This window comes from Ascaphus truei, chromosome 2 (assembly GCF_040206685.1).
Source record: "Ascaphus truei isolate aAscTru1 chromosome 2, aAscTru1.hap1, whole genome shotgun sequence".
Classification (NCBI taxonomy): domain Eukaryota; kingdom Metazoa; phylum Chordata; class Amphibia; order Anura; family Ascaphidae; genus Ascaphus; species Ascaphus truei.
The window spans coordinates 209529245-209552988 of record NC_134484.1 but is presented as its reverse complement, the minus strand read 5'-3'; the positions used below and the strand labels follow the sequence as shown (position 1 = coordinate 209552988).

The 23744-nt window shown below is 42.6% G+C and overlaps 1 protein-coding gene across 3 annotated transcripts in view; it reads left to right on the top strand.

The window, feature by feature from the left end:
* Positions 1-23744, top strand: part of LOC142487138 (cadherin-6-like) — a 431390-nt gene that overhangs the window by 143631 nt on the left and 264015 nt on the right. Inside the window, exon 2 of one of the 3 annotated variants that reach the window (XM_075585905.1) lies at positions 5955-6111. The exons of the other annotated variants lie outside the window; for them this stretch is intronic. The gene's annotated coding sequence lies outside the window, so the exon portion shown is untranslated. The remainder of the gene's footprint in view (positions 1-5954; positions 6112-23744) is intronic. 3 annotated transcript variants of the gene reach the window in all.

Sequence of the window (23744 nt, the reverse complement as noted above, 5' to 3'; positions counted from 1 at the left end):
AATATCCTGGATCTCAAATCGGCATGAAGTTCCTCACGCCACCACTGTATCTACTGCGGAGCCGCCAAAATCCCTTGACTGAGGTGGGGATGTGTATCACCGCTGTCCTACAACCACGGTGTGAAGATTCACCATCCTGGCGGTCGCAGACCGTCTCCTCACCTCAATAACCCTTCCGTGACTGACACCCAGGATGCACTATCTCGTGGCCCTGTTACGAGTGCGTGGATCTTGCGTGGTCGTACTCTCCGCCCGCGGGTTCTGACTCCGCCCCCCACTCTGACACATGATGAGTGCGCTCGTCCAGCCTCCCCGCTGACGCGTGTTCCAAGCTCCGCCCCCTGCTCTAATGATAGACAGGACTGGCGTGGGAGTGACACGTGTCCCAGGCTCCGCCCACTGACCTCCGTGACACGCGCGGTTGGCGAGCGATTGGTTCCACCCTAATCACTGATTAGGCTGCATCATAGGGCACACCTCTGTGCACCAGCAGCCTAATGGGATCCACTTCCTGGTTCTGCCCTGGCTGGCTATTGGAGGCCCTTCCTTTATATATCTTCCTGCTGTATACTCTCATTGCTGAGCATAGTCTAGTGTGACGCCGTTCCTTGCTGCATTCCAGTTCATGTGACCTTGCCTTGCCTGTTAACCTCTTGTTGCCTGACCCTGCTTGTCTCTTGGACCCCGCACCTCTCCTCTCCTGATCCGGCTACGAACGTCCATTCTCCTGTCTCCAGTCCTGACTTTGGCTAAGTACTCCAGCGATCCGATACTCTCCTATCCTGAACCTGGCTACATACCCCGACGATCCACTACTCTCCAATCCCGAACTTGGCTAAACACCCCGATGATCCACAACTCTCCGCTCCTAACCTGGCAAGTACTTACTACTATTCTCCAATCTATAATCCTGACCTGGCTTGCACGACAACTTTACATCCTAGGCACGCCTGCGTGGCTGTGGGTCGGCGTTAATCAATTCCCTACCTCAGCACCTGTGGTAGCGCTTCGTTTTGTGGTGAGCTACACGTTACACACGTCCAGATTGCAGAGTCAGGGTTGTGTAGCCGGGTCAGGATTTGAGAGTACAGGTAGGTCGTGATACTTGCCGTAGTCAGCGATTTGAGAGAGAAGAGTGGTTGTAATCCGTAGCCATGGTGAGTAGTTATTGGGAGTCCAGAAGCAAGCCGAGGTCCAGGGATACAGAAGAGAGAAGTCCAGATATGAGCAGGGGTCACAACGAAGGTCAGGCAAAGCACAGAAACAGGCAATGAACAGTCAGCAGCAAGCACGATACACAAACAATAGTTTATGCTCAGCAACCAGCAGAGGACTGACTGGGCATAAAAAGGAACAGGAGCCAATAGGGAGGTAGCGGGGGTAGTGATGTTACATGTAGGCTGTCAGCCGATAGGAGGAAGCTGAATGGTTTTCAGGTGAGAGACAGCTGAGTTCGGTCCTGCGGCGCAGTTTGTGTGCGCAGGGGGGAGCGGCGTGAGGTGACTACATAGCCGATGAGGTTGTCTGTCGTGTTTACGTCACGGGAGCGAGGACCTGAGATCTCCCTACTAGTGCGGCGCGTACGTGCAGACGGGATCTGCGCGCATCCCTGGTGTTGGTGCGTGACGCGTCCTGGGGGTGTGGTTTATCCGTGATTGTGACGGTGAAGGAGTTAACCAGGCTCACTAATAAAGTTTAAGCCCACTTGGTTACCCCTGATAGGTGTGTTGAGGTCCTAGACTGTCAGATCTTGAACCCAGATGTCAGAAATGCATTACTGTGACTGTGTGCATATTATGCGACATTAAAGATTTATTTGTGTTTTGCCTTCCCTGGGGTGCTGGGACCGGGAGATTTCTAGGCTGTAAGTTTCAGGGTGTGTTTGCCAGAGAAAGTCTTTACAGAATGTGGCTATGTATCGGGGTTTCAGAGTTCTGGGATACCCCAAAAGTCGACATTCTCGGATACAGGCAAGCACATTGCTTCGGGCAAACTCTGACTCTAAAAACATTCTTACGACTCACTGCCAGGATTCCTACTGCAGCATCATCCAGACAAGGTAATGAAGGGGTTAATGTATACCTGCAATCATACAGGCTGTCCCTAGTATAAAGAGGGGTCACTAGTATGAGTACCCAGATACATGCCATTGTACCCTGAACCTGGTATAGGGGTTCAGGGGGTGCTCCAGCTAGGTGATAAAGCTGACAGTTATTTCTTGTGTGAAACAGTTTTAAAAGTTATTTCTAAAGTGTGCCAAGAATGAGGCTAGTGAGTGTAGGCAGTATATCCCCTCACTAATTCATGACACCAGAATAGGTACTTACACATTTTATCACACAAGATACAGGACCCAGTATATTTTATTAAATAGTTTTATTTAATACGTATATGTACTGATAACCTGTAAATGAACTGTGGGATTTCCAAGTCATGGATTCCGAGGGACCAGATGGCTACCAAGCTTGGTGCCTATGGGTCTGTGCGGAGAACGGACTTGAAAGCCTCAGGGATGCCAAGATGTTAGAGCAGGAAGCCGGCTCGCGTCTATTCAGTACAGAGCATCTTTGAATTTGCCGCTAATAGTTTGGCGCTTGGAATCTGCACTCCTCATTAGCTGCAAGGTTTCTTATGAGTTTCAGGGTCCCATTCACAATCCTCTACAGCCTATCAGAGTGTGGGAATTTCCCTGCCAGACAATCCCCGATTTTCCGGTATGTTAAAGCCGGGTGGGCACCTTTTTTCATTCTACAAGGGGACATGGGTTAACCTGGCCCCTCTGCCTCTTTGCATACTGAGCCCACCCACTGTCCAGGCTCCACAGAGCCTGGGCTCTGGCTGTCATGGTAGTGCTGCCCGCAGACCAGACCCATCCCTTTCACTGAGGTGGGACATAAGATTACACACACCCGCTGCAGAAGGAGAGTGTCCGGAGTGTGGTGATTGAGTGGCCAGGCCAGGAGACTATAGCTATAGTATTTGCCGGATCCGAAGAGTAGAAGTGCCGCAGTTGTTGCCATAGCCGAGATCAGTGAGCTGAGAGGTCCGGGAGGTCGAGGTACAAGCCGAGTTCGAGGGATGAGAGAAGCAGCGTAATCAGGGGGAAGCCGGGGTCGAGAGCCAGAGAGAATCGTCAGCCAAGCCGGATCAGAACCTGAGGAGCACTGTAACGAAGACACGAATAAAGCACACATCCACCAGAGCTAAGACTATGCAGAGCAAGGTTTGCAGGGCAGGACAGGGGTAATAAAGGTAGGAGACCCAATAGGAGCAGAGGACAGGACCAGAGTGTGCTTAGGAGCCGCAGCTGATTGGTGCAGGTATTTAGAATACCTTTGGCACAGCTGATAAGGAGGAGGAACCCTGCGTGAGTTGTGTGGAAGCCGGGGGGCGTGGTCAGAGCCTGAGAGGGGTGAATAAATTATAGCTGGGGACGTGCACTCTGTAAGCGTGTCCCGCACGCGTCCCAGCAAGATGGTGGCCGCATGTCCCAGCGCCGACTGTGCAGAGAGAGAGTTGCAGCGGAGGTGCCGGTGAGTGGGGGCTATAGGGGGGATGGAGCAATTGCGCCATGGCCCGCGGCTCCTTACACTGGCAAATAGTGGCTGGATTGCCCTGTGTTAGCCCAGGATACGGGTACTCAAGCAGAACTGCAGTACTCCTCCTGTTCTAACACCTTGGCATCCCTGAGGCTTTCAAGTCAGGATGCAGCACAGACCCATAGACACTAAGCTTGGTAACCATCTGGTCGCTTGGAATCCATGACTTGTAAATCCCACAGTTCATTCACATGTTATCAGTACATATACCTATTAAATATAACCCTTTACTAAAATATGCTGTGTCCTGTCTTCTGTGTGATAAAATATATAAATCCCTGTTCTGGTGTCAGGGATGGAGAAAGTGTATATATTTCCTATACTCACTAGCCTCATACTTGGCACACTTTAGAATTGACTTAAAAAACTTTTACACACAACCCCTATACCAGGTCCAGGGTACCTGGGCATGTATCTGGGGCACCCCTCCTTATAGTAGGGACATGACTATTTTAGTTACACTTTTCCTCCCTGTGCCTCCTTTTACCTTTTGTGGTCTGTACTGAAGCAGGACCTCCTAGTGGTGAGTCACAAGAACGCTTTTCATGGTAGGAGCACTGCGCTTCAATGTAGCCGGGAATCTAACCTGAATCCTGGGTACATTTTTGGAGTCTCCAGTAACTTTGGAACCCCACTAAATAGACGTAATCTGAAAGAAGTTTTTCCGTGAAACCTACCCTGAAACTCACAGGCTATAAATCTCCTGGTCCCAGTACCCCAGGAAAGGCGCAACACAGAAAAATCTTTATTGTTGCATAATTTGCTCACAGTCACAGTAATGTATACACAATACACGGGTCCAAGAGCTGACACTCTAGGACCCCTAAAACACAGTTCAGGGGCAACCAAGTACTTAACCTTTATTATAAAGCCTAGTTACCCACTCATCATCACAGAGTGACAGAGGGTATAATCTCTGGGTAGCCTCTAAGGTGGCCAGAAGGAATTTGCTATGGTCATTTTTACGAATACTGCTAGGGTGACCCCCGCATCTGCTAAGGTATAATATTGGTGGAGGTGCTCCCTAGGTAGATTTATGAACACAAACAGAGCAAGAAAAAGTAACTTAGTTTTGGGCACTCAACCACCATCTGAATGTTTAAATGAATGATTTAAAATATATAACCTTTAATATCCAAACTTAAAATAATAGGTGTTAAAACGACTATTAAACGCATAAATGATCCTACAATCTGAACATTAAAGTAGATGTTCTGGATCGCTACTAAAAATATGAGAGCACATATAAATGCCTATTAGTTGCAATCAATTGGATCTAATTTTCCACTGCCCTTAATGAAGAGCATGAATAGTATAGTCTGGTTTAGACGATCACTGCTGCTGTGTTTATGCCTAATACAAAAGACTATCTTAATCCCAGGTCAGTGTATAATGATGATAATATCTCAGAGCCCTTGCCTGGTCTACCAAATTGAAACAATATTGTTGAAGCCTGATGCCTCACTGATGTAACGACAGAATCACTGCTGTATAGCAAAGAAACCAGTGCCTCACTAGTATAGGTATGCTAATGTCATCAGGTCAGGATAATAAGGCAAGTTGAAAGGCTCACACCGCTGGATAAGGTAAAGTGTCTATGCACCAATTGTGTGTTAGTGAGCAGACTCCATGTGAGTCTGTTCGTGATCTTACACACTATGGTGACTACCAAAGAAGCCGGGGGCTGTTAGCACATAAACATTTAAGCACCATAGGGTACTGGCTATGATAGTAGTTATATACTGACCGGCACCAATCAAGTTAAAGTAGGCAGGCGAGCGGACTCTGAGTCTATTTGCGTGCCTTCAGAGTGGGATAATTACCCTTACAGGACAGAGAGCTGGTTAGCATGTAAACCTATTGCGCCCACGTAAATAAGCTATGTTAGCTATTACATCTATAAGAGTAGACCATATGGATATACATATCAAAACTCCCTATATTGTCAGAGCTGGTCTAAGAAAAATCAATAGTGTAACATTAGCCAGAAAAACCGGGGGGCTGGTGGCACATATACAGTTTTGCCCCATAAGGTTCTGGCTACAATAATAGTTGTATACTGACCGGCACCAATCAGGTAAAAGTAGGCAGGTGAATGGACACTAATTGAGTCTATTTGCGTGCCTACAGAGTGGGATAATTACCCTTAAAGGACAGAGGGCTGGTTGGCATATAAACCTATTGCGCCCAAACAAGCTATGTTAGCTATAGCACCCAAAAGAATAGAACGTTCGGATATGTAGATCTATACCCTCTCTGTTGCAGAGCTGGTCTATAAAAGATCAATAGTATAACACGAACTATACTAGATAGTAGTTACACTATATTAATATATATGTCCATTTAAATCAGCAGATCAGATCGCCAGATTATTAGAGGCTCCACAGACCATTGGGTCTACTGTGAAGGAGCAACAAATAAGCACACGCTACAGTTGCTGGCTAACAATGTAGCCAGCCGGTTCCTTGCGGGAAGCGTGGGAGCCCTGCACATGCACCCGAGATGCTGATGCGTGAGTTTTGCATTTACACACTTTCTGACGGCACGTATGGGGGAAGGGACCCATTGAGTATGTGCATATATTTATAGCACTGCGTTAATTGCTCTTGATTGCGTCCTTTTAGCCCGAGTGGTACCACCTGTGCATCTTGCCACTAGTTACATGTGGCTGCCCAGATAGTGTTTAAACAGAAGGTACATGCACATCCACAATATAATCATAATGCATATTAATAAATGTTGCCCTATCCAAGTGGTGTATATACATATTACCCCCAAATAGTGATTAACTTGTGACACTTATTCCAACACAAATATTATCCAGGTGCATTGTCACAGCTATTCACATGATATGGATAAAAAGGCAGTACTTAAAGTGAACCATATTAGGTTCATTAGGTAGTGGATGGGTAATAACTAATAATGTATGATGGATTTTATAAGACATTAACTCATTAAGCTATTAAGAGGGTAGTATATCTGCCAACCCACCAGATGCCCTCTACTGTGAAAAAGTGGATTCCAGAGTTCCACTATGGATAGTTTAATTTGAATGGGTTGTATTAAACAGGATTTCAGTATATGTCCAATAACTGGACTGGCATGGTGAGAAAGAAAGCATTACTACATGATGTGGCACTGATTATATACTGGCATTATTTGGTAACAACTGTGAGACTGCTCAGATAAATGGTGTATACTGTATACAGTACAAAGCCCTCGTTCAGTCATCCTGATGACAAGGTCTTCAGAGTATACTGCTGCGGCTCATTTTATTCTAACACATCGCCGGTTTTTCCCTCGCTTTTTCCTGGAATGCGACGCACTTCACCGGGAGCATGCCGCATTCATTTTGCGTTCTCAGCCACGGGTCATGCGCGGGTCATGCGCGGTTGACGCGCGGTTGATGCGTTTATTGAGAATGGTTCGGATTTAATAGGTTGCAATTCTTCACCTGTCTGCCAGATGGCAGATATTCATGAATTGTAATGCGCATGCACTTCAGTAATGTGTCGACTTGCAGGTGTTTCGTTTAAAAAAGATACCACAGTGTGCTATTGTAAATTGGCCTTGAGACTGAAGGAAGAGGTTGCAATAATGTATCAATTTAGGCTTTTCATATTAAAGAAAGACAAAGACCAGTTTCTGTTACAGTATTCTCCAGAGAGCCGCCGCCATGAGTGTTCAAGTGCAGCCCGTTTTCCAAAAACCCGACAGAAGTTACGCGTATTTGATATGGGCCGCGATTAATGCAACAGATGATAAGATGGCAACAGTTGTTCAAATTTATCAGTATTTTATCGAAAACTATGACTTTTACAAATTTTTGCCAGCTCCTCATACGTGGAAGCGTGCAATAAGGAAAAGGTTATGTAGCGATCCCTGTTTTTATCGTATTGAGCTACAATTTATTGCAGGGTATTGGTGTGTATCACCGGCTTTTTCCTGTATCTATGATCATGCAGACGGCAAAAGGTGAAAGGTCGTGTTAAAACCAACTAAGAAACGACAGTCGCTGCCAAGCAATGCACCAGCACCGGCTTCCAATAACGGTCCCACCGTCAGTGATAACCCTTGCTGTCTGTCCAGCAAGCCTGAGCCGGATTTCGCGTGCAGTTTCGATGAAGCTTGCATGTACCTAAGCAATTTCCAGCTTCATCAGCTGACTACAGGTGTAGTAGTCCCGCTGCCAACTATCGACGTGGATGATCAAGAACACTGGACTGGCAGTGGCCCAGCGCCGGCGCCAGCTGAATGGGAAATTCTATGGTGAGTATTGTTGCCGTATTATTTTCTGTGTTTTTTTTATTTTAACAATACAGTATCAATATCGGTGCGATTCAAAAGTCAAGCGATTCTCCTGTAAGCAATATCATTGGCTGAGCGGCTTCTCCAGTACTGTACTGCAGATACTGAACAATTGGTGGAACGCTAGGCGCATGTGCATTGGAACCTTCTTGAAACACATATGCGTGTCATTACATCGACGGTAGGCGCATGCGCATGTGAACAGGAGACGCCCCCCGAGAAAATTATTGGTGGGACTGGCTGGGAACTTCTTTAGGGGGCTGACCATTACAGTAAAACTTTTCTTTTTGTTTTTCCTCAGAAAAGAAAACGGCTAATGGAGGGATTTCGATGGATAATATCGCTTTGTGTAACAATGCCTGCACATTGCTGAATCGGATTAAAAAACCCACGTACCAGAGTCTTCAGTTTAGTGGCCGTTGTTATTGATTAGGATAGAATACTGTACCTGAAACAGTACAGTATGCTGATGTTTTGCGGCCGTACAGTATATAATACTTCTTTATGTACAGTGTACTGTGTAATAAACAGTATTACAGTACTGTACATACAGTATGTGTCTTCTATACAGTGCCAGTACATACAGTACAGTACAATATGTGTCTTCTATTTTTTTTTAATACTCTTGTACTGAGCATGCCTACAGTATACAGTACAGTATGCCTGGACATTAGTGTACATTCTAGAAACACTGTATTTTGTTACAGTAGCAAAGGAGCCAATGGAACAATGTAAAACAAATCAACATGTTCTTTTATTGGTGGAGTAAGTACAAAAACATTTATTTACAAATACTGTACAATGTAGAAACATTTTAAGTGCACAGCAATTCAAAACATCAACAGGTGTATGGTTTACTGCTACAGTAGTGAAAACATTTATGTATAGAAAGTAAAAACATTTACAGTCAGTCAATATGGTTTACAGTCACATGTTTTAAAAACAAATTCTTTATTCATAAAATATACAAAACGCAACATCTCCTTTATTAAAGAACGGCAAGTCAAAACATATACAGTGGGATGGTGTGCAAAACAGTCTGCACCAGTACAGTCCTCGAGGGCAGCAAACAGGCCCAGTTTTCAGGGTAACCTTTGAAAACCGTGCCTGTTTGCGGCCCTCAGGGACTGGAGTTGTGCAGGTCCTGTGTGTGTGTACAGCAAGTTAAAACATTTCTGTATAAATACAAGTTAAAAAACACACAACAACATCTCCTTTATTTAAGTACAGCAGGTCAAAACATGTACAATACAGTTCAGCACAACAGTATGGTCTTACCTGTGATTAAAAAAAATCTTTATTCATAAAATACAGCATACAAAACGCAACATCTCCTTTATTAAAGAAACACATACAGTACAGTGGGATGGTGTGCAAAACAGTCAGTCAGGCCTGCACCACTACAGTCCTCGAGGGCAGCACACAGGCCCGGTTTTCAGGACAACCTTGAAAACCGGGTCTGTTTGCGGTCCTCCGGGACTGGAATTGTGCAGGTCCTGTGTGTGTGTACAGCAAGTTAAAACATTTCTGTATAAATACAAGTTAAAACACACAACAACATCTCCTTTATTTAAGTACAGCAGGTCAAAACATGTACAGTACAGTTCAGCACAACAGTATGGTCTTACAGTACCCGTGATTAAACCAGAAAGTCCAACAGATTGTCCGTCCATGGCCGATTCCTTGCATGGCGCAAAACGCCATTAATGCAGTCTCGAACGCCTTTCATTACAGGATCTGTAATTGTATAAATGCGCCGCAATTCCTCCAGAATGTTCTTTCTTAAATTGGCAGGAAGCGCCTTTTTTACGCAATTTCCTTCGTAGTTCACTCTGAAGGCCCAGTCGCAGTTCAACGTGTAGGGCACATGGTGCTTAAAAAGTAACAAGGCATACTTGTGGGGTGCACCAGCACTCATCACCCTATACTTCTCCCTGAGCGCCGGTGGCAGACCACACAGGCTGATGTCGGGCACCGTATCGATGCGAGCGAATGTAGGTCTTCTGCGAGCGGGTGTGCTTGAGGCGACGGGCGAGGGTAGGTTGTCTGGGAGGAAGCTTTCCTCCTGTCTTGGTCGCTGTGTTGTCTCCTGGCGTGGTCTTGACGGGGTTGTCATGTCCTCCTCAACGGCATACATGTACACTACAGTACATCTTCTGGTTGAATGGGTGCGCTTTGTGATGGAAGGGGGTCGATGCTCCCATTCATCACATCCATGCCACCCTCCTGCTCCGGCGTCGGGGAAACAGGGGCATGAACACCGAGCAAATGATGTATACCCGCTATGTCAGCCTCTATTTTCTCCATCCGTCGATCCATCCGTTGATCCATATGTTGAATCCGATGATCCATATGTAGCATCTGTTGCTCCACATTTAGCATGGTCTCCAGAAGCAGATCTATCTTTGCCAGCACAATAGAGTTCCCGGGGATATCCACACTTATCGCATTCAGCATCCGGTCTAACGAGCTGCTTCTTGTGCATGGCGTGTGGACATCTGGGTGGATGGGTGCAACGGAGGATGAGATGGGGGTTCCATGGAGAGAAGCGGCAGCGTCGTCGAAGAAGGGTGGAGGAGGTGACCTGTGGATATCCGGTAGAGGAGAAGCGGCAGCGTCGTCGAAGAGGGATGGAGAAAGTGACCTTTGGATTTCCGAGCGAGATGCAGAGTTGTCTAAGAGCAAAGGAGAAAGGGACCCGTGGATTTCAGAGGTGGCAGCGTCGTCGGATAGAACTGGAGAAAATGGCCTGTGGGTTTCCGGGACAGCGGCGGCAGAGTCGTCGAAGCGTATGGGACGAAGTGGTCTGCGGGTTCGATGGGTTGGCTCCCATTCGTTTTGTGTCGATAGTACATCACCGTATTTCTTCTTGAGATAATTAGGCTGACGTCTATGAAAACCCTTAGCCTTTGGGGTCAGCAGAAGGTTTTCTTTATTGGCCTTAGCCTGTCGCTTTGGCCTTGGCGTGGAAACGGCAACCGCCTTTCGCTTTTTCTGCATGACAGGCACGGCAGAGGCGAGTGGGTTCCTGCGTCCGTAGAATCGGGGTTGATTCCATGGAAGCAGATGGCACAATGCAGTATCTGGACAAGGGCAAGTTAAGTTAAAGATCATCGAGTGGTGGGCTATGCAAAGTGTGTAATCTTTTATGCATGGCGGCGAGGTACAGGTGTTGAAAGTGGGCGTACTCTAATGTGAGTCATTACCGTATAAATACACCATCCATTTTGTGGATTCACTGCACATTGAATACACATCGACTAAACATCGAATATACATTCTTGTGTTTGTATTTCTTTCTACTCGCAGCAATGCCTGTTAAAAAGATTTCCAAGGATCTCAGCATGCGAATTAAGGAGATGTACACGAGCAGACACAGAATTGCTGCTATCCAACTAGCTACTTCTGGCCTCGTTGTGCCAACAACCACCGTGAGCTATCATGCACACGGAAAAAACAGAGAACGCAAAAGGGCACCAGGGGTAACTAACGCGTTAGTATATTTATACAACTTAAAAAAAATTATATCAAATAATGTACTGTAGATCTACAGTACTGTTTCTAATATTTTAGTTATTTTTGTAGATTTTTATTACAACAGTATATATATTTTGTATATTTATATTACAACAGTATACTGTATATATTTTGTATATTTAGATTTATTTTACAACAGTATATATATTTTGTATATTTATATTTTTATTACAACAATATATATATTTTGTATACTGTATTTGTATTTATATTAAAACAGTATATATATTTTGTATATTTATATTTATATAACAACAATATATAGATTTTATATACTGTATTTATATTTATATTACACAGTATATATATTTTGTATATTTATATTTTTATTATAACAATATATATATTTTGTATACTGTATTTCTATTTATATTAAAACAGTATATATATTTTGTATATTTATATTTATATAACAACAATATACAGATTTTGTATACTGTATTTATATGTATATTACAACAGTATATATATTTTGTATATTTATATTACAGTACAACAGTATACTGTATATATTTTGTATATTTAGCTTTATATTACAACAGTATATATATTTTCTATATTTATATTTATATTACAACAGTATACTGTATAGATTGTTTTTCTTTGCATTGTAGGGAGACAACTCTTCTGGTAGACACAATAAGTAAGGAGAATGATGAGAAGAGTGCATTACGGGTCAAAAACACTCTGCAGGAAAAGCACAATCTCACTGTATCCGAGAACAGCATAAAGAAGATGAGACGCAGCATTGGATGGAAATATGGACGTGTGAGGTTAGTACTGGACAGTACAGGAGGTAAAAGTGTTGTTTAGGAAACTGTACTGTACCGCTAAAATTATTTATTCCTTGTCATTACAGAGCGTACCCCATGATAAGGGACGCAAACAAAATCAAAAGAGTGGTCCAGGCCCAGGCATGGATCGACAGTGGGGAAACTTTCCAGGATTGCATCTTCACTGACGAGTCTACTGTGTCGCTGGAGAGATTTGCAACCTTTGCATTCCACAAAAGAGGTCGCATATCTATGAAGCCGTGGCCAAAACACCCAGTGAAGATGCATGTGTGGGGTGCCATCTCTAGGAGTGGACCAGGATACATCGTCATCTTTGAAGGAACATTAAAATGTATGTCACATGCTTTTGCCTTACGCACTGTACTGTACTATTGTGCAGTTTTTTTTAGCACTTTTCTTTTCTTGTTATAGGAATCATGAATAAAGCTTTCTTCCAAGACAAAATTGTCCCTGAGATTTACACGCAATACATCACACGCGAGTTCCCGGATGGTCACCGTTTCTACAGGACAACGATCCGAAGCACACCGCTTCAACAGCGCATATCCTTGAGCGCGGTATCAACTAGGTGAAGATGCAAGCAGTGGTGGGTGAAGTTACAGGCGCATGAGCAGTAATCAACTAGCTCCCATCCGAAAGAGGATTACACACAGGCGCATAGAGAGGTGATGCTCTGTGCAAATCAAATTCGAGAAGGGATTTTCCAAAGTGTTACCGTAAACAAAGCCTCAAAGCTACCATCTCAAAGAGGATTACACGCAGGCGCAGTGAGGCTTTGTAGCTCGGCTATGGACGGATTAACAACACAATGTCAAGATTCAGAAAATTAACGACTCTGTGGAGGGGGGGGGGGGTTGGGTGAGTCATGCGCAGTAAGCAGCTAGTTCCCATCTCAAAAAGGATTACACGCAGGCGCAGTGGGGCTTTGTAGCTCGGCTATGGACGGATTAAGAACACAAGGGCAAGATTCAGAAAATTAACGACTCCGTGGAATTTAAATCCTTGCGCAAGCCTTGTGTGAGTTCGTGGGGGAGGGGGCTACATGGTACAGCTGCATGAAGTTCAAAGCTAAAGACATACTTTAATTTCAAAAGGCAGTTCATCATAATAATACACCCCCAAATACAGTACGTAAAAAGCACACAAATCAACCATGTGCAGTCAAACGCACAGGGTTGCAGTCAAAAGCTACAGCACAGATTGAATATAGTAATACAGTAAGATGGTTTTTGCAGGCTTGTGGAGAAAAAAAAAAAATTACAATAAAAAAAAATTTACATTTTTTTTTGGTCACTCACTCAGGCAAGCAAGTAGTCGTGGGCGAAGTAACAGGCGCATGCATAGTAATCACCTGCTGTCAAGTAGGAATGTGATTGAAACCAGACACACGTTCAAAGGAATGGTGTGGGAGAGATGGATTGGAGGAAGGGTTTAGACCCATAGCGTTGATGCTACAACGATGCAGATAAGTGGATGTATATTGGGCAGTAGCATAATACACCACAGCAACAAAATATAAAGTCCAATAATATCAATAAACCTTCTATAATGAACCCTTAAACCTAGATGGGGGGCTTTTAAAGCATGGCTGGTAGAAGTACAGCGGAGCCCTGTCAGAACAGAGCCCCACAGTAAGTCAAATATCCAGCTACTGCTTGCCTCACCTGCATCTGGTAGTAGAAGGGTTAAGTCAGCTGGCCCGCATCCCCGATCAAGCTGTAGATCTGCCAGGTGCTGTCTGAGAGGAATGATGCTGTTGTTGCTGAAAGCGGTGGCGTGCTCCTGCTCGCAAAGTGGTAAACAGGTGAGTGAAGAAAAACGGCGGTCACTGCTACTCCACAAAGTACTCCAACTAGGCGCGTAAAAACTAAATTATTTTAATGATCAAATACAAAAAAGAACTTCCACATGGTAGTATACCTCTGACGCGTTTCGTTCTATTGTAGAACTTTATCAAAGAGTAACACTCTCTCAGTCCTTCTCACTCTAAATACACTAAGCCATACAGACATTGGTCAGAATACCTCACATGACCTGTCTCGGCCAATAGGCTGAGATCCAATCAAAATGTAGTAATATGAGCTGTATAACCATTGGCTAAGAATAACCACATTAATGTTCTCATCCAATAGACTGAGAACCAATCAGAATAGATAGATATCGGCTTGTATCCAGAGGGAGTAGGAGGTGCTCGTGAGTGTACACAACGAACACTATATGTCACAGGATAACAACATGAGAATTAATTAATACTGTTACAACATAAACAGACAATACAAGGGAAAAAAAGAGAGTTTAAAAATAACGAACATGTGGAACAAATGCAACATTAACCATTCTGTTGGCTCATCTTGAATAATATACGCATATATACGCAAGGAATCATAATCGCTATAACAATAAGATAGCTATATAATCATTGAATGATGTATACATATATGCAAATGTCTAATGATCACTATAATATAATAATATAAATAGAACCAATTGATTATTAAAGAGCCATTACAGAAAAAATTAATATTACAACATGGTATATACATTGATACCTGCTATAAAAGCTTCAATGAATGCACACAATAATGGTGAGGCTGATAAAAAACAAGGTCTCATAGGCATTTCAATCTAGAATGATATCGTTGAAACACATCATGTATATTAGAAAACTGAAACAACTTAATTTATTAATATTAATGGATTACTAGCGATGTAATAGGATATGCATAGCAAATCACAGTGCAAGGATCCATATCCTGAACGCAATACATATATACAGTATATAGGAAGCTAGGTGTTCAGAAAATGTTTCAGCTCCCAGTCTAAATTTATGCCGGATGGTTGAAGTGTGTTCAGGGTATGGATCCAAAACATCTCCTGTCTATTTAGTTTATTAACCCTATCTCCTCCTCTTGGATGACACACCATGTGTTCAATTGCTGAAAATGAAAAATGGGTTATACCTCCCTTTGGTCAAAGACTAAAATGTCTAGATACTGGATGTATTTTATCTTGCCTTTTAATGAGTCTCACATGCTCAGCTATCCTAGTCTTTAGCGGTCTCGTTGTACGACCAATGTATTTCTTATCACAACCGCAGGATAACATATAAATCACAAAACTGCTATTACAATTAATAAAGCTAGTGATATTGTGTTTTCTTTTGTTGGAATCACACATAAGGACTTTCACAGAATGTGCATAGCGACACATAGAGCAGTGGCCGCAGGAAAAAAAACCCTTGGGTATACCTTGAATCTGTGGGTAATTTGAACGGGAGTCAAAGAGGCTAGGTGATAAGTACGACGCTAATGTCTTTGATTTACGGTAAGTAAATTGTGGTGTACTTTTAGTGATTTCTAACATGTCCTTATCCAAGGATAATGTAGGCCAATGCTTATTAACTATATCCCGGATGGACTTGGATTGCTTACTATATGTAGTTACAAAAATAGGACATGTATCCTTGGTATTAATAAAAGAATTTGACTTGATTGTTTGTTTCTTGGATTTCTTTTTTAGAAGCGAGGCCCTGTCAATTGAGTCAGCATATTTAAAGGCGGTATCAATGATCTCCTCAGCATAGCCTCTAGATCTAAATCTGGCAGACATATCTTGTGATTGTTTAAGAAATGTATCGTTATTCGAGCAAAGCCTTTTTAGCCTGATAAATTGGGCCTGTGGTATACTTTTTATTAAAGAACGTGGATGGCTACTGTTGGCCCTGAGCAACGTATTTTTGGAATTTGCCTTCCTGAAAATATCGGTTTGTATGGTCATGTCGTTGTCTATGTAAAGGAATAGGTCAAGATAGTTAATATGATTAATATTGTGCTCAAATGTGAATTTTATATTTAAATTATTGTGACTAAGTGTATCAATGAAAGAAAATAGTGAAACTTCATCTCCCTCCCAAATAAATATGAGATCATCGATATATCTCCTAAAAAAGATAATATTAGTGCGGTATAAGTAATTAATGTGATATATAAAATGTGCTTCCCAGAAACCCATAAATAAGTTAGCGTATGATGGTGCAAAACTCGTGCCCATTGCTGTGCCTAATAACTGTAAGTAAAAACGTGAATCAAACATAAAGTAATTGTGTGTTAGTAGAAAAGTGATAGATTCCAAAAGAAAAGCCTCCTGAGTGACAGAAATATCTGATAGATTCAAAAAAATTGTATAGCTCTTAATCCATGCTCGTGTTGTATGATGGAGTACAGGGAGACCACATCAAGTGTGACCCACCTGTACTTCTTCTTCCAGACCACATCCTGTAGAGCGACAATTAATTCCGTCGTGTCCTTGATAAATGAGGGCAGACGGAAGACCAATGGTTGTAGAAAGCTGTCCACATACCGCGATAACCCATCTCCCAAAGATCCAATGCTCGCAACAATGGGGCGTCCAGGTGGATCCACCAGCGATTTATGGATCTTCGGGAGATGGTGGAATGCCAGTATCACGGGATGTGGACAGCTCAAATAATCAATTTCTTTGTTGTCAATTGTACATAACATTTTACCCAGATCAATAACCTCGGCCAATTCTCCAAGAAACTTGGATGTAGGGTCACACTTAAGTAATTGATAATTGGTTTCATTGCTCAGTTGCCTCAGTGCCTCACGTTTGTACTGTTCTGTCGAGAGTACCACTAAGGCACCACCTTTATCCGCCTTGCGTATCACTATATCATGATTTTTCTTAAGACAGTTTAATTGCATAGTCTCAACATAAGTAAGGTTACTGGAACTTACATGTGAATGTGAAAAGCCTTGAGCCAATAGTTTTAAATCACGTTCTACTAATTGTTCGAACGTTGTTATATAGGGGCCCGATTGTAATTAGGGCAGAATACTGATTTCCTCTTAAATCAGGTAGACTGACTACCAAATAGAGGTTGAGAAAATGTATTAGTAGATTCACCTTGTTGTTCCAATAACATACTTAGATCAGATACAGTACATTGTTCTTTAAATGTAAACCTTTTAACAGAAGGAACATCACATTCAGCCTCTAAATTCAACCCTAAGCCCAGGTTGGTATCATCACCAGAGATATCACTTCTCAAATGATCAAATTGACCTCTTCTGGAAAATAATTTTTTTAGTGATAATTTCCGAGTGAACTTTTGTAGGTCAATCCCTGTTTGGAAAAGATGGAAGTCCTGGACTGGGGCGAAACCCAAGCCTTTATTAAGCAATGATAGCTGATCATATGAAAGTTCTATGCCTGACAAGTTAATCACATTATTGTCCATTGTATTCAAGTGTACTTCTTCCTCTTTTGTCTCCCTCTGCCTCCCCCGCTTTATTTTGGATCTTCTTGTCCTCCGGAGTTTTTTGACCCAGATGGAAGAGATGCTCCTGATGCTTGATTAGATGAATTAGTTGGTCTAATATTAACCAATGAGATGGAAGATCTACTGTCACTCCTAGTTCTTCCCTGGTTATCTGTGATATGATCTGACGGTCCCTCAAAGGACACGGAGTGAGACCTTGATTCAAAGTCTGAATTATCTGAGTCAAAGCTAGATGTCTCTGTATGTCTAGTTTTTAGAATAGATTTTCCTGGTGTTTTGTATGGGCGTTTCTTAGAGGATCCCCTTGGTGTACTAGATATAATGATACGCAAGGCGGATAAAGGCGGATAAAGGTGGTGCCTTAGTGGTACTCTCGACAGAACAGTACAAACATGAGGCACTGAGGCAACTGAGCAATGAAACCAATTATCAATTACTTAAGTGTGACCCTACACCCAAGTTTCTTGGAGAATTGGCCGAGGTTATTGATCTGGGTAAAATGTTATGTACAATTGACAAAAATCTGTGAGTAGGCAGCACATAGGAGCCAAGCATCACATTTTTGCACCATTGAACATTATTGTCTGCACTTAGTGTGTTTTTTCTTTGTTGTTTTTTTCCCACATGCTCCCCCTGGGTTGAGAAAAAGCCAATTGACAACAAAGAAATTGATTATTTGAGCTGTCCACATCCCGTGATACCGGTATTCCACCATCTCCCGAAGATCCATAAATCGCTGGTGGATCCACCTGGACGCCCCATTGTTGCGAGCATTGGATCTTTGGGAGATGGGTTATCGCGGTATGTGGACAGCTGTCTACAAACTTTGGTCTTCCGTCTGCCCTCATTTATCAAGGACACGACAGAATTAATTGTCGCTCTACAGGATGTGGTCTGGAAGAAGGAGTACAGGTGGGTCACAATTGATGTGGTCTCCCTGTACTCCATCATACAACACGAGCATGGATTAAGAGCTATACAATATTTTTTGAATCTATCAGATATTTCTGTCACGCAGGAGGCTTTTCTTTTGGAATCTATCACTTTTCTACTAACACACAATTACTTTATGTTTGATTCACGTTTTTACTTACAGTTATTAGGCACAGCAATGGGCACGAGTTTTGCACCATCATACGCTAACTTATTTATGGGTTTCTGGGAAGCACATTTTATATATCACATTAATAACTTATACCGCACTAATATTATCTTTTTTAGGAGATATATCGATGATCTCATATTTATTTGGGAGGGAGATGAAGTTTCACTATTTTCTTTCATTGATACACTTAGTCACAATAATTTAAATATAAAATTCACATTTGAGCACAATATTAATCATATTAACTATCTTGACCTATTCCTTTACATAGACAACGACATGACCATACAAACCGATATTTTCAGGAAGGCAAATTCCAAAAATACGTTGCTCAGGGCCAACAGTAGCCATCCACGTTCTTTAATAAAAAGTATACCACAGGCCCAATTTATCAGGCTAAAAAGGCTTTGCTCGAATAACGATACATTTCTTAAACAATCACAAGATATGTCTGCCAGATTTAGATCTAGAAGCTATGCTGAGGAGATCATTGATACCGCCTTTAAATATGCTGACTCAATTGACAGGGCCTCGCTTCTAAAAAAGAAATCCAAGAAACAAACAATCAAGTCAAATTCTTTTATTAATACCAAGGATACATGTCCTATTTTTGTAACTACATATAGTAAGCAATCCAAGTCTATCCGGGATATAGTTAATAAGCATTGGCCTACATTATTCTTGGATAAGGACATGTTAGAAATCACTAAAAGTACACCAAAATTTACTTACCGTAAATCAAAGACATTAGCGTCGTACTTATCACCTAGCCTCTTTGACTCCCGTTCAAATTACCCACAGATTCAAGGTATACCCAAGGGTTTTTTTTCCTGCGGCCACTGCTCTATGTGTCGCTATGCACATTCTACGAAAGTCCTTATGTGTGATTCCAACAAAAGAAATCACAATATCACTAGCTTTATTAATTGTAATAGCAGTTTTGTGATTTATATGTTATCCTGCGGTTGTGATAAGAAATACATTGGTCGTACAACGAGACCGCTAAAGACTAGGATAGCTGAGCATGTGAGACTCATTAAAAGGCAAGATAAAATACATCCAGTATCTAGACATTTTAGTCTTTGACCGAAGGGAGGTATAACCCATTTTTCATTTTCAGCAATTGAACACGTGGTGTGTCATCCAAGAGGAGGAGATAGGGTTAATAAACTAAATAGACAGGAGATGTTTTGGATCCATACCCTGAACACACTTCAACCATCCGGCATAAATTTAGACTGGGAGCTGAAACATTTTCTGAACACCTAGCTTCCTATATACTGTATATATGTATTGCGTTCAGGATATGGATCCTTGCACTGTGATTTGCTATGCATATCCTATTACATCGCTAGTAATCCGTTAATATTAATAAATTAAGTTGTTTCAGTTTTCTAATATACATGATTTGTTTCAACGATATCATTCTAGATTGAAATGCCTATGAGACCTTGTTTTTTATCAGCCTCACCATTATTGTGTGCATTCATTGAAGCTTTTATAGCAGGTATTAATGTATATACCATGTTGTAATATTAATTTTTTCTGTAATGGCTCTTTAATAATCAATTGGTTCTATTTATATTATTATATTATAGTGATCATTAGACATTTGCATATATGTATATATCATTCAATGATTATATAGCTATCTTATTGTTATAGCGATTATGATTCCTTGGGTATATATGCGTATATTATTCAAGATGAGCCAACAGAATTGTTAATGTTGCATTTGTTCCACATGTTCGTTGTTTTGAAACTCTCTTTTTTTTCCTTGTATTGTCTGTTTATGTTGTAACAGTATTAATTAATTCTCATGTTGTTATCCTGTGACATATTGTGTTCGTTGTGTACACTCACGAGCACCTCCTACTCCCTCTGGATACAAGCCGATATCTCTCTATTCTGATTGGTTCTCAGTCTATTGGCTGAGAACAGTCATGTTGTTATTCTTAGCCAATGGTTATACAGCTCATATTACTACATTTTGATTGGATCTCAGCCTATTGGCCGAGACAGGTCATGTGAGGTATTCTGACCAATGTCTGTATGGCTTAGTGTATTTAGAGTGAGAAGGACGGAGAGAGTGTTACTCTTTGATAAAGTTCTACAATAGAACGAAACGCGTCAGAGGTATACTACCATGTGGAAGTTCTTTTTTGTTTTTGATCATTAAAATAATTTAGTTTTTACGCGCCTCGTTGGAGTACTTTGTGGAGTAGCAGTGACCGCCGTTTTTCTTCACTCATGTGTGGGAGAGATGTACTGCATTGTAGAGAAGATAAGAAGTTGAAATACCCTGCAGTGCAGTTAATTATCCTGAGCGAGGGGAGAGCGCTGTATATGCTGAAATGGGACCCTGTTACAGTACTGTACACACCTACTGTATGAGTTTCAACAATTTTCAAATGAGACATACTGCTGCGGCCGAGTTTATTCGAGCATTTGCCCGTTCTCGGCCGCAGCAGTAACCTGGCGCATGCCGGAGGGTGCCGGGCGCGCGCCGAAGCAGCGGAAGAGCGCCCTCCGATCGGGGCGCTCTCCCTCCCACTGCCGGGTCCGCCGGGTCCCCCGGAACCCCCTGCCGCCGTCCCCCACATCGCGGGACACCAGGGCTCCCTCGGGGAGCCCTGGACGCGCGTGCAGGGGGCGCACTGAGGGAGTGTGGCTAGCACGCCGGGGCATCCCCCGGCTTGCGGTGCTAGCCGTGCTCGGATTAAACGTGTCGGTAGTGTACTGTACAGCAGCACAGCACTGCAAATGCATGTATACTTTAAATATGCAAATTTACAATTACTGCGCGCGCACACACAGACTGTGTACTGACGTAGGTTGAACCGCAAAGGTATTTGACTTCCAAGACAACAGCTCGCAAACGCCCCCCTGAGTTTTTACACGGCATTGCAGTATTGCAGACAGCGAGAATAAAATGCTAATATCACGAGCGCGAAAATAACGCAATTCACTCCGGGCGAAAAAAACAAAAACCGCACCTAACCGGGATAATCTGAGAGCCGCGGATCTAGCCGACTTAGACTCAGTTCGGCCGCCACTGTATATCCATCTGGCCTCTTTTTTTAAAAGGTCTGCATCCCATTTGCCTTTCCTGATCCCTGGTGAATACTCGTTAATTCCTATGAACTTTATGGAATTGATATCACCATTCTGGCAGGAATTAATATGTCTGGCCACTGGTGTGTCACTTTTGTTACATATGCTACCTATGTGTTCCAATATTCTTTACAACAAAAAACAAAGAAACAAAGAAGCCCAGTGCTACTTCCAATATGACAAAAATACACTGTGAAATACCTATACTGTATATTCTCTATGAAAAAGGGTCATTTAGTTTAACCCTTTGACCAAAGTGTCTTAAGCCTGCTGCCACTTTCAAGGCATGACCATTAGCAGGTCCTAACACTACCTGAGTTAAATTCTTATTTACCTCTATAATTAGAAGAAGAATGATTACAGTTTATCTGTCCTAACCCAGCAAATTGAAACTGACCTGCCAACTTGTAAAGTGGGGAGGGGCGAGCTTAAACCCTTTGGGTGGAGCAGCCACTAACCTCCAAAAACAGCTGAGACCAGCTGGACAAGGTTAATAAACACACAGATACCCAGCAAGCTCTTAAAAAAATAATACCACATGATATATTTGTATATAAATGTCAAAAGGAGTGCTACTGGGCGTGGCTAAATGTATACAACAAAAAACAAGAAGCCCAGTGCTACTTCCAATATGACAAAAATACACAGTGAAATACCTTTGGCCAAAGTGTCTTGTTTATTTGATAATTCTCCTCGTTTTGCCTATATTTCTTCCCACAGGTACAGACGAGCCAACGAGTATTCTAAAACGTGCCTTAAACTTGCCTTAAACTAGCCAGGTACATGCTGGGTACATTTCAGTGATATTTCTGCAGAGGCTAATGGCCCATCGGATTAACACAGCAGGGGTTCCTGGCAGTCCCATTCAGTTCACTCAGTTTGAATGGGACTGCCAGGGACCCCCGCTGTTAATCCGATGGGCCATTAGTCTGTCTGCAGAAATGTGTGAAATGTTGCAGCATGTACCCAGCATATACCCAGCATGTACCCAGCATGTACCTGGGTCTTTTTGGAGATTGCCCCAGGTTTGTTTTAAAATAATCGTCGACACTACAGTACGTACCCCCAAATAAATGACTCCAGAGGTGAGGCAATTGTTAACTGTACGTATTGCATACATTTTAGTATCATTGTGATTATTGAATTATTTTGTTACCTTAATATGTTTACATGTTTAAAAAAAAAGACCCTGTCACCAGGAGCACTGAACAAAAGATCTGGACTCACAGTTACCAAATAATGCCAGTATATAGTCAGTGCCACATCATGTAGTATATGCTCCTGTTTTACCTGTTCCCCTTTCCCAATAAACATGAGACTTTGGGGAGTGGGAGTTTTAGGTGGGATATTTGGATCAAAAGGTGTTTATCTTGTTTGCAGGAGTTTGGGGGACAAAGTTACTGGTATCCCCGTAATTCTCCCCAATGTGCAGGCATGATTTGTGGGTACGCAAGGTGAATTACACCGGGGATACACAGTGTCCTCCATAATCCTGCTTTTCGAGCCCAAATGCCCAAGACCCATTTACCCCACATATATAAGGTTCACCAAGAGATATATCTTTAATAAAGCAGTGCAGTATGTTTTATACAATATGTATTAATGTCTATATAGTCAGCCCGGGCATCTACATAGGTGCTGGGATGTCTGCATTGACATCCGAGTTCAAAGGAGAGAAAGGATGTCCAGAGGTGAGAAGACCGTTTGGTGAGTAGGGAAGGGTGAAGTACCAGGTCCGGAGAACAAAGGGCACCCCGCTGGGGCACCTTTTGGACTGCCACATCTGGTGGAGCCTGCCAAGTGGGTGGCAATGGGTTGGCTAGTGGAAGATGCTGCTGGTAGGCGTGTTTCCCATTGGCCGATTCATATTTCCCGCTCGCCCGGCTTTTCAAGCCTAATTACGCCCCCTTCTTTGATTGGGTAAAGCTAGGCGAGCCTCTAGCTCTTGATTGGCTGGTGGGAAAATTCCCACGCTCTGAGTGTTC